The sequence below is a fragment of the Rutidosis leptorrhynchoides genome, chromosome 9 (assembly GCF_046630445.1).
Source record: "Rutidosis leptorrhynchoides isolate AG116_Rl617_1_P2 chromosome 9, CSIRO_AGI_Rlap_v1, whole genome shotgun sequence".
Taxonomy (NCBI): domain Eukaryota; kingdom Viridiplantae; phylum Streptophyta; class Magnoliopsida; order Asterales; family Asteraceae; genus Rutidosis; species Rutidosis leptorrhynchoides.
The window spans coordinates 146,919,501-146,928,991 of record NC_092341.1 but is presented as its reverse complement, the minus strand read 5'-3'; positions in this window follow the sequence as shown (position 1 = coordinate 146,928,991).

Below are 9,491 nucleotides of genomic sequence, written 5' to 3'. Positions count from 1 at the left end.
GCGGGGTTCCGGCTCTTCTAGTAATAATCCCCCCCGACTTATATCCACACCGAGATATTCACCAATCAAAGTAATAAAAATACCACCTCCTATTATGCTATGCGGTCGCATCCCCCGAACCATAGCTGATAAATAATAACCCACACAATATGGTATACTTACAGCGCTTTGTGGGTCTCGAATACACATATGGTAAAACAAATCTTGTTCATTTACTTTTTCCTTGTTTTTACCCCTTTGTGTAATCGAATTAGCTAAAAACCTATGTATCACTCTTAATTCGGCTCTATCTATATCCAAATAAGAGTAATTTCCCCCTTTGAAACGGCGATGGCTTGACATTTGACTCCACACACCGTGTGTATCAAAATTTTCATCTATCTTTCTACCGTTTAGTATCAATCCTCTACAATCGGCAGACGCTAACTCCTCAGGCGTATATATACGTAAAGCCTGAGCCATGTCCAGTAAAGACATGTGGCGCATCGAACCGCCTAACAAAAATCTAATAAAAGAACGATCGGTTAAACTAGCTACCCGATCATTCAACTCTATACTACATAACAATTCTTCACACCATACTTTATATACATGTCTACGTATGGTGAATAAACATACCCAGTCATTAAAAGAAGAATTACCATACCTCTGTACAAGTAATTCCCTAATTGGCCCGGCCAATTCTACAGCTTCTAAGGGTCCCCATTCTATGACCCTCGGTACCTCAACAACCTTGGAATGAAGAGTATGCAAACCCCGTTGATATTTTGGATAATCTATCCAAAGTCTGTCAAATCTCAGGTTCGGGTGCAACTCTTCCAAGTGCATATCAGAAAAGGTCATGACTGGATGAGGTACATCCTGCTTGTAGTAGTTGTCCACCTCCTGTTGTTCCAAATTCTCAGCAGGAGCATTGCGGGCTTGGGATGATGATTCACCCCTTTCATTCTGCAAAACACATCAAACACAATTTTTGTGCATCCAAATATGCATTAGTGTCAGCAAAATCATTAATCAAAATAATTACAATGACATTATCAATTTATATCAAACTTAAGCTTATTTTCACATTTTTATCAAATCTACACTTTTTCAAATAAGCATATACAAAAATGTTCGCCAAGTTCATAAGCATTCAACTCAAATAACATGTCAAAATAATCATTACCAGCAATTAAACAAGTCTCAAATGGCATTATCTTTCAAAAATCAAGTTCATGAATTTTAGACTTGAAAAAGTCCACTTTAATTCTCAAAATCATGTTTAGGCTCAAAGTTTGGATCATTTAACTACCTAGACATGTTACACTACTCAATTTAGCAACAATTCATGACAAAAATCGGCCATAACCTGTTTATATCAAAAAGCCCCAAATTTGCTCAAGAACACAAACCCTAGATTATTCAAAATTTGAAGTTTAAGGCTTCTAATCATGTTAAACAGCATCAATCTAGGTTATATAAGCATAATACATAAACAATTTAAGTCTAATTACACTAAAAAGCATCAAAATCAAATTGGGGAAAAAATGACTCAAGAACACCAAATTTCGAATTAAATGGTGTTTAGGTGTAGAAATTTACCGTTTTTCTTGAGTAATTCTTAGATAGCATCCTTCTCAACATGATTTTAGCAAAAAATTTGGTGATTAACGGTTAAAAATTGGGATTTTTGGGGGTGTTTTTCGGGTTTTTCGGGTGCAGTTTTTCGCTGTGTTTTTCGGTTTTGAGGTTGTGGACTGATCAGTTCGTGTGTTTATTATTTTTTTTTCTGGGTTTTGGTCCTCCCGCGAGTCGCGGTGAAACACCCTTTAAACTCCGCGACTCGCGGAGTTTTTTTTTTTTTTTTTTTTTTTTTTTTATAATCATTAACTTTTGAAACGATTAAGTACTTAATTTTAAAATTTTGTTTCCCTTGTTATTTAGGACGAGGTCGTTTCGGATCGATGTCCTAGTCCGTCTCTCGACAAAATTTTAAAATTTGTCTTTTTGTAGCGATTGTTTTAAAAGCTAAGATTTTTGGGTTTTTTTAATGTTTTTGGCATACTTTAAATCAATAAGATTAAAAATAATGATAATAAAGTTCTCGTCCCTCCCTTGGGTAAAGCAATTTCGGTTCAAAGACCTAGTCTTCAAATTACGACGAATTTTTAAAAATCATATTCTTAACTTAATGAGATAAAGTAAATTTTTGTTTTTAAATTCACACAACTTAAATATAAATTTAAAATTAAAAATTAAAAATTAAAAATTCACACCAAACTTAAAATTTGAAATGCATAAAATTAAAAATTCATATTTTAAAAATTAAAAGTTCACACCAATCTTAATTTAAAAATTCATATTATAAATTCACACCAAACTTATATTAATTTTTCAAATATTTATAATTTTAAATATATTGTTTTTACAAAGTTTACAATATTAATTTAAGATTTAAATATTAAGATTAAAAACATGGTAAAAATAAAATTAAAAATCTTTTTGTCTTTTTATCCCACTTTAATCAATCAAATATTATCAAAAATATGCGCCCCTCTTTTCGGTAAAGTAATTTCGGTTCCAAGACCTAATTTAACTCATGACGAATTTTTGAAATATTTTGTGTTGATTGATTAAAGATATTTATACCTTAAGAATAAACGTTAAATTTTGCAGTGATGTAATAAATTTTTAAATGATATCAATAATTTCGGTCGCCAAACCTAATTTTATTTAATACCAATTTAATACTTTTTAGCGAACAAATTAGCGTTTATTATCAAAAGGTTAAAAATAAAAATAAAAATAAAAACTGTACAGACATACCTGTGGAATAGATTTCTTAGTTATATGATCTATCCCATTCATAAGATAGTTGGTTTAATTGATTTTCCATGGCTACATAGGCGTAACCTCGAGCATTCAGTGTCTTTTCTTCTAAACATATGAACGGTCCGTCTCTGCATAAAGTAACAAATTCGGTATTTGAATAGGTTTGATTATTTGAACATTTACCTCCATGTGACCATTTTCCGCATTTGTGACATCGTTCTAGGTGTCGTGCTCTTCTTTTCGCTGCGAATTTTGATTTTTCTTTACCAAATTGTAACTTATTATCTTCGCATCTGGATTCTTTTCTAACTCCGTCCATTCTTTCTCTGATTACTGATACTATTTCACTCGGGAGTATGTCATTATTACGTTTAGTGATCAAAGCGTGTAGCATCAGACCATGGTTTAGTTCACAGGCAGTCTTCATTTCGTAAAAACCTAAAAAAATAAAAATTCAGAATGGGGGGAGAAGACTAGTTCTTTAGGGTCTGCTAGGGAAAGACCATTCGGGTTCCATTTTCGAGAACTACACGAAAACAGACAATCTAACTCTAACAGAAATATATATTATCCTTTAAAGACTTGGTTCTCCCCACACTTAGTTAGCTGTGGTGTCGAAATTGTGATTAACTTCGTTGTCGACTTCCATCGGACCATGTATGTAATGTTTAACTCTGTGACCATTAACTTTAAATTCAATCCCATTTGAATTTATTAATTCTATCGTTCCGTATGGGAAAACTCTTTTGACTATGAATGGTCCAGACCATCTTGATTTCAATTTTCCAGGAAATAGCTTGAATCGTGAATTGAAAAGAAGAACTCTGTCTCCTTCTTTAAATTCCTTTGAACTTCTGATTCTTTTATCATGCCATTCTTCGTTCTTTCTTTATAGATTAACGAATTTTCGTATGCTTCATGTCTTAATTCTTCTAATTCATTTAGTTGACTTAATCGTAGACGTCCGGCTTCATGTAAATCAAGATTACATGTCTTCAAAGCCCAAAATGCTTTGTGTTCAATTTCTACTGGAAGATGACATGCTTTTCCATAAACAAGTCTAAAAGGTGTGGTTCCAATTGGAGTTTTGTAGGCTGTTCTAAAAGCCCAGAGTGCATCCTCCAATTTAATGGACCATTCCTTCGGATTTGATCCTACGGTTTTCTCTAGAATACGTTTTAAAGCTCGGTTGGTATTTTCAACTTGTCCACTTGTTTGTGGATGATATGCGGTGGAGATTTTATGAGTTACTCCATATCTTTTAAGAACTTTCTCAAGTTGATTATTACAGAAATGAGTACCCCGATCACTTATTAAAGCTTTCGGTGTTCCAAACCTTGCAAAAAGACGTTTTAAAAAGTTGACTACAACTCGTGCATCGTTAGTTGGGAGAGCTTGTGCTTCCGCCCATTTAGATACATAATCAATGGCTACGAGTATATATAGATTATTATGAGATTTTGGAAATGGACCCATAAAGTCAATACCCCAAATGTCAAATACTTCACATACTTGGATGACATTTTGTGGCATTTCATCACGTTGACTTATTTTTCCTGCCCTTTGACATGCATCACAGGATTTGCAAAGAAGGTATGCGTCTTTGTAAATTGTAGGCCAATAGAATCCAGCTTCATAAACTTTTCTTGCTGTTAGTTGAGGCCCATAATGCCCTCCTGTTGGTCCTGTGTGACAATGGTTTAAAATTTTACTAGCTTCATCTCCAAATACACATCGGCGTATTATTCCATCGGGACAACTTTTAAACAAATGTGGATCTTCCCAGAAATAGTGTTTTATATCACTGAAGAATTTCTTTCGTCTTTGGTACGATAATCCTTTTTCAAGGAATCCACAAACTAAGTAGTTTGCATAGTCTGCAAACCATGGGATTTCTTTATAATCTATCTTCAATAGATATTCATCAGGAAAGTTGTCTTGTATGGCTGATTCATTTAGAACTTCTAACTCAGGATTTTCAAGACGAGAAAGATGATCAGCGGCGAGATTTTCTGCTCCTCTTTTATCTCGGATTTCAATATCAAACTCTTGTAAGAGTAAGATCCAACGGATTAATCTTGGTTTAGCATCTTGTTTTGAAAATAGGTATCTAAGAGCAGAATGGTCGGTATAGACCACCGTTTTTGCTAGAACGAGATATGATCGAAATTTGTCAAAAGCAAAGACAATAGCAAGGAGTTATTTTTCAGTAGTTGTATAGTTCGTTTGTGCTCCTTGTAACGTCTTACTAGCATAATATATAGGTTGAAATCGTTTTTCAATCCTTTGTCCTAAAACGGCTCCCATTGCAAAATCACTTGCATCGCACATTAGTTCAAATGGTAGATTCCAATTTGGTGTTATCATGATTGGTGCATTAGTGAGTTTCTCTTTAAGAATATTAAAAGATTTGATACACTCATCTGAAAAGATGAATGGAGCATCCTTTTCTAGGAGTTTATTCATAGGAGTGGCAATTTTAGAAAAATCTTTTATGAAACGTCGGTAAAAACCGGCATGCCCTAGAAAACTCCTAACTCCTCTAACATTGGTGGGATGTGGAAGTTTAGCAATTGCATCTACTTTAGCTCTATCCACTTCAATTCCTTCTTTTGAAATTTTATGTCCAAGAACGATGCCTTCTTTAACCATGAAATGGCATTTCTCCCAATTAAGTACTAGATTTGATTGTTCGCATCTAATTAGCATTCGTTCCAGATTAACTAGACATGATTTAAATGTATCACCGAAGACTGAAAAGTCATCCATGAATACTTCCATGCATTCTTCTATCATGTCGTGAAAAATCGCCATCATACACCTTTGAAAGGTTGCAGGGGCGTTACAAAGTCCAAATGGCATGCGTTTGTAAGCAAAAGTACCATAAGGGCACGTGAATGTGGTTTTCTCTTGATCTTCGGGTGCTATTGGAATTTGAAAATATCCGGAAAATCCATCTAGAAAACAATAGTAACTATTTCCGGCTAATCTTTCCAACATTTGATCTATGAAAGGTAAGGGAAAGTGATCTTTTCTGGTGGCGTCATTTAATTTTCTATAATCAATACATACACGCCATCCTGTTACAGTCCTAGTAGGAATAAGCTCATTTTTCTCATTTGTAATGACAGTCATGCCACCCTTCTTAGGTACGCATTGAACTGGGCTTACCCATGGACTATCAGAAATTGGATATATCAAACCTGCATCTAGCAGTTTAATAATCTCTTTCTTAACTACATCTTGCATATTAGGATTTAGTCTTCGTTGGCATTGCACATACGTTTTATGACCTTCTTCCATAAGGATTTTATGTGTGCAATACGAAGGACTTATTCCTTTAATATCATGAATCTTCCATGCAATGGCTGGTTTATGAGCTTTCAACACAGAAATGAGTTGTGATTTCTCATTTTCAGTAAGAGAAGACGATATTATTACAGGTAATTCAGATTCACCATGTAAATAAGCGTATTCCAAATGGTTTGGAAGTGGCTTTAACTCTAATTTCGGAGGTTCTTCTATCGATGATTTATATCGATATCTGTCTTCTTCTTTTAGCATTTGAATTTCTTCTGTTGTTGGTTCATATCCATTAGCTATAAGTGTAGCTAACATTTCAGCTTCATCAATTGGTTCATTACCTTCTCCTAAAGAACATTCTCCTGTTCCTTGTAATTCTGGAAATTCTTCTAATAATTCTGCATGTGCATCTATAGTTTGAATATAATAACATGTATCATCTGCAGATTGTGGTTGTTGCATTGCTCTATCAACTGAAAAGGTAACACTCTCATCCTCTATACTTAGGGTCAATTTCTTACCGAACACGTCTATCATTGCTTTAGCCGTGTTTAAGAATGGTCTTCCTAATATGAGAGGAACTTGAGAATCTTCTTCCATGTCCAAAACAACAAAATCTACTGGAAATACTAAAGTACCAACTTTAACTAGCATGTTCTCCATTATCCCTCTAGGATATTTTATTGATCTATCGGCTAGTTGTATGCTTATTCTGGTTGGTTTCAATTCTCCAAGGTCTAGTTTAGCGTATAGTGAATACGGCATTAGATTTATACTAGCACCTAAGTCTGCCAATGCTTCTATTGAACTAAGACTACCCAGAAAACATGGAATTGTGAAACTTCCTGGATCAGATAATTTTTCTGGTATCTTATTCAACAGCACTGCTGAACAATTAGCATTCATAGTAACAGCCGAGAGTTCTTCCATTTTCTTTCTATTTGTGATTATATCTTTCAAGAATTTAGCATATCTTGGCATTCCTGAAATCACATCAATGAAAGGAAGATTTACATTTATCTGTTTAAACATATCCAAGAATTTGGATTGCTCGGCTTCAAGTTTTTCTTTCTTCATTTTACTCGGGTAAGGAAGTGGTGGTTGGTATGGTTTAACATAAGGTTTATCCTTAACTGTGTTATCTTCATTATCCTTTTCAACTACCGGTTCTTTTTCCTTATCTTGATCAGGTTGTGGTTCTTGTGGAGTAGGAATAGTTTCATCAGAAGTTACAGGTATTTCAGGTGGTTTAAGTGTTGTACCACTTCTTGTGGTAATAGCTTTAGCTGTTTCATTCCGGGGGTTAGCATTTGTATCACTAGGTAGACTTCCCGGTTTTCTTTCACCTATTAACCTTGCTAGGTTACTTACTTCTTGTTCCAGATTTTGAATAGAAGCTTGTTGATTTCTAAATGCTTGAGCATTTTGTTCATTTGTTTGTTTTTGAGATGTGAAAAACTGCGTTTGAGTTTCAACTAGCTTCGTCATCATATCTTCTAAATTCGGCTTTTTATCATCGGTTTGTTGTGGTGGTTTGTTTTGAAAATTCGGTCTTTGCTGATTGTAAGTATTATTGGATACTTGTTGATTGCTAGGACCTTGTTGGTTGTTGTATGGAATATTTCGGTTATAATTCTGGTTTTGATTGTAAATTGGTCTTGGCGGTTGATAATTATTCTGATAATTATTTCCAGGCCTTTGGTTTATGTATGAAATATTCTCTCTTTGTTCCATTGTTAATTCAATACTGAGACAATCTTTTGTCAAATGTGGTCCTCCACACTTCTCACAACTAATTCGTATTGAGTGAATATCTTTAGTCATCTTTTCCATTCGTCTCTCCACAGCATCTATCTTTGCGGAAATGGAATCTAAGTCATGGCTAGAATCGGCTCTAGCTGCTTTAGATGATCTAACGATATCTTTTTCTTGGTGCCACTCATGTGAGTGGGAAGCAGTGTTATCAATAATTTTGTAAGCATCAGTTTCGGTTTTCTTCATAATAGAACCACCAGCTGCTATATCTATGTCTTTCCTTGTAGTGATGTCGCATCCTTGGTAGAATATTTGTACTATTTGACAGGTGTCTAAACCATGTTGCGGACATCCTCTTAATAACTTTCCATATCTTGTCCATGCCTCATATAGAGTTTCATTTGGTTTCTGTGTGAACGTAACAATTTCTGCTTGAAGTCTTACGGCTTTAGATGCAGGAAAGAATTGTTTAAGAAATTTGTCAACTAAAACATCCCATGTATCAATCGCCCCTTCAGGTAACGATTCCAACCAATCTTTGGCTTCTCCCTTTAAAGTCCAGGGAAATAACATGAGATATATCTGTTCATCCTCCACTTCTCGTATTTTAAATAGTGTGCAGATCCTATTAAAGGTACGTAGATGTTCATTTGGATCTTCCTTCGGCGCACCACTAAATTGGCATTGATTAGTCACCATGTGTAAAATTTGTCCTTTGATTTCATAATCTGGCGCATTAATGTCTGGATGAGTAATTGCGTGACCTTGGCCAGTGCGTTTAGCTCTCATTCGGTCTTCCATACTTAAAGGTTCCAGATTCTCCATAATTGAATTTTTTGAATCGGTATCACTAGATGATTCTGATTTAATGGTTCGTTCCTCAACAATCTCTGTTTGAATGATTGGTGGCTCCGGAGGAAAGTTTAATGGTTCAGGATCTATGAACCGTTCCTGAATATTCTCCGGATTCTCAATTGTGAGGTCGGGTTCAAAAAATGGATTATCGGAAATTTGAACTGAAGTATTTGGTCGACTGGATGACGATTCTAAAGAAAAATCAACGGCGGTTATATTTGCTAAATGTCTTGATCTAGTTACAGGTGGTGAACGTACAAAATGTGGTGAACGTCTTGGTCGGTGCATTCACTGAATATCCTATTAGTTTTAAAAAGGAAAGAAAAATTATAATAAGTTATCCAATCAATAGACTTTTCTGATTTTGCCCACGTTTCGAATAGCCAAAAGATGCAGCAGAGGGGTAGGATTCGTTTGGTCTCAATATAATTGAGGACTGTTTGGCTCCAATAACCCGGTCCACGTACAAATCCAACTATTACTACGAACCAGAAAATTTTGATGTCTATCAATTTAACCACTCAAAATAAATTTTCGTAATTTTAAGAAATTTAGATAAGAAGTAGAATAAAAATCTATGTCCTAAAACTAGAATAGCGAGAAATAAGAAAGAAAAAGAGTTCGTCGCAAAAGGTCGAAAAAGAAAAAAAAAATGGTTGAAAAATAAAAGGTGACGGAAAAATAAAAGAAACTTATAAAAACTTAAAAATACTTAACTAACCTAATCTTATTACTACAACTAACTTAAAATTATAATCGCAAAT